This window comes from Theropithecus gelada, chromosome 9 (genome assembly GCF_003255815.1).
Source record: "Theropithecus gelada isolate Dixy chromosome 9, Tgel_1.0, whole genome shotgun sequence".
NCBI classification, from domain to species: Eukaryota; Metazoa; Chordata; class Mammalia; order Primates; family Cercopithecidae; genus Theropithecus; species Theropithecus gelada.
The window spans coordinates 7,344,073-7,346,904 of NC_037677.1; the positions used below are offsets into that span (position 1 = coordinate 7,344,073).

Genomic DNA, 2,832 nt, shown 5'->3' on the forward strand with positions numbered 1-2,832 from the left:
GCAACCAAGCTGGGTTACCCGGAAGAAGCAGACTCCACTGTCAGTTACCTGCTCCTTTCTGATAATTGACCATCAGAGAGCTTGCCTGGTAGGAGGAAGAGCTCGTAGTCAAAAGACTTGAGAAATTTTTTTAAAAATTCAACCATCCAAAGGTTTGCCAAAGCATTCTATCCTAGATAAACAAATGATGGCAAACGCACCAAATAGGTTACTAATCGTTAATAAAAGGAACAGTACACCACACACAGGAATTGGGATGAAACTCAGATGCATTAGAAAGAATCCCGACACAAAAGAGTCCATCCTACGCATTCCAGCTCATGTCTGTGAAACTCTAGAAAAGGCATATCAAATCTAAAGGAACAGAAAGTGAGCAAGGGCTGCCCAGAGTTGAGGATGGACATCATTAGAGACAGGGTGAAATGAACTTGCGATGGTGGAAATGTGCCATCATCTACACCTTTATTTTTATTTTATTTTTATGGATTTAGGGGGTACAAATGCATTTTAGTCACATGGATAGATTGCGTAGTGGTGAAGCCTGTGCTTTTAGGGTAACCATCACCTGAATGGTGTAAATTGTACCCAAGAGGCTATTTCTCATCCCTCACACCCCTCCCAACTTCCCACCTTTTGGAGTCTCCAATGTCTATTTTTCACTCTGTCTGTCCATGTGTACCTATTGTTTAATGGGAACATGCAGTATCTGACTCTCTGTTTCTGAGTTACTAAAAATATGGAACACATCACGAATATGCATCATCCTTGCACGGTAGTCTTGCTAATCTTCCCTGTATCTCTACGATTTTAGTATATATGCTGCTGGAGGGAGCACCCCGTCATTTATATATTAATTGTGGCTGAGATTGCACAGATACAAATCAAAATGCCATTTAAATGGATGCCTTTCATTGTACATAAATTAATAAAGAAATGAAAGCTATTAGTGTTCATCACGGTTTATTGAATTTTGACTTAGTTGTGTTATTTTTAGGGTTAGGAAGTCTTTTCCTATTGAGAGTCATTATTTTACAGGGAAAGGAAATTCATGTCACATAAGTAAAATGCAACTTCATTTTTAAAGGAAGAATTTCATTTTTTAAAGGACATTTACTTGAGAAGTATTGTAATTGATATTTCTTCCTTGGTTTCTTTTTTCCTGTCATTTTAATTTCTATTAAGATTACACATTCTAATAATTTTGCATCCTACTTCTCGGAAGCAACTACTTTCAATTCTTTTCAGCTATTTCTTTTGGAATGAGTTTTACATTTCGAGTAAAATGTTTATACTGCTGCTTCTTGACTTTTCAGATTTTGCTGTCTTGGTTTCTAACTCTAGAAATTTAGTATATAATACTCTTTCTCACCCTGTCTCCTTCTCTCACCACACACACACACACACACACACACATAAACATACACACACTTCCCGGTTCCTTGTCTTCCCAATGTAGTTATATCATAATTTTGTTTAGATTTGGTGTTTACCTTCTTGTGACTGTGTAAATGCCATTTATTGCTGATATGAGTAATAAACTACGAGTACTCTTCTTTCCCTGCACAGCTTTTTGTTTTCCCTGGAGTTAATAGGTGCCAGGTTTTGTTTTGTGCTATTTGTTTGCTCAAGGGTCACTGCACACCTACCATCCTGGGTCTTCCTCCACTATCATCCTGTCGACTTTATTCACCTCTCATGAGACTGACACAGCTGTGTACTGGATCACATGTCTTATGAAACTCCCTTTATGACAGCTCTGCACAACTACATACAGGGACACTAAGACCAATAAAAAGACACAGGCTAGCATGAAGTAAGAGGTTTACGGTCTGATTTGCTGCTGAAGTCATGTCCTTATTCCGCAGTGGAAAATTGCAAGAGCAAAGATATTCTTTATAGAGTGGACCCTAGCCACAGCATGAAGGTTTCATGTTGCATGAAAAGACTCTGGACTTATGCCTTTCATGCAACTGGAATGTCCCCTAATATGTTTACCAGTCTTTCTCCCCTCATTCCTGCACACTGTAACCAAAGGAGAAACACTCTTCTGGTTACTGTAGACAGGACATTCTGAGGTGCTCTGAGCAGACGGGACCTTAGGTGATCCTGGTGCCTTTGCATAGAAGAAGCTTTCTCATAAGATAGTTTAATCTAACATTATTTATAATGGGGAGTCACCAAAAACAACTGAAGTATCCAACAACAGAGGGGCAATTTCTAAAAATTGACTTTTAAAATATATATACACACACACACACACACATATACATTGTGTGTGTGTGTATATATACGTGTGTGTGTGTATATGTGTTGTGTGTATATATATATATTTTGCACTTCACACACAATCTCTAAGCATCACAACAAACCTGCAAGGTAGATATTTGAAACTGAAGTGCAAAATGGGAAAGTGACTTTCCCAAAGCCATTTAGCAATGAAAGGATATAAGTTTAATTCCAAAGCCAGTACTTGTTACCCTGTATTATGCTGCAAGACAGGCAAGACATCCTTTCCAGACATCCTGTGCTAGGATTATGTTTTGGTCTCTTGAGCGACATTCAACAGATATGTCTTCATTTTTAGTAATCTGTGAAGCAAGAAATTGGGAACTCCTAAAGGCTTCACTAGCCGGGACTAAGCACTTCAACTAGGCAAAGGGGCAGATACTCAGAAAACCAGTGAAGGCAGCGGGGATACCAACAGCATTTCCAGGGCTGTGTATTAAAAAGGCAAACAATGCGAGTCTATTGGCAGAAGGCCAACAGCCCTGTCCAACCTCACAGCACAAGATTTTCAGAACTGCATGCCCTTGACCGATAGAAACCCTGCAA

General features: G+C 39.1%; 1 non-coding gene across 1 annotated transcript; it reads right to left on the reverse strand.

Moving 5' to 3' along the window:
* Positions 1-730: 730 nt before the first annotated feature.
* On the reverse strand, positions 731-835 carry LOC112632242. Its single transcript, XR_003121308.1, has one exon. It is a non-coding gene; the product is annotated as a U6 spliceosomal RNA (small nuclear RNA).
* Positions 836-2,832: the final 1,997 nt, after the last annotated feature.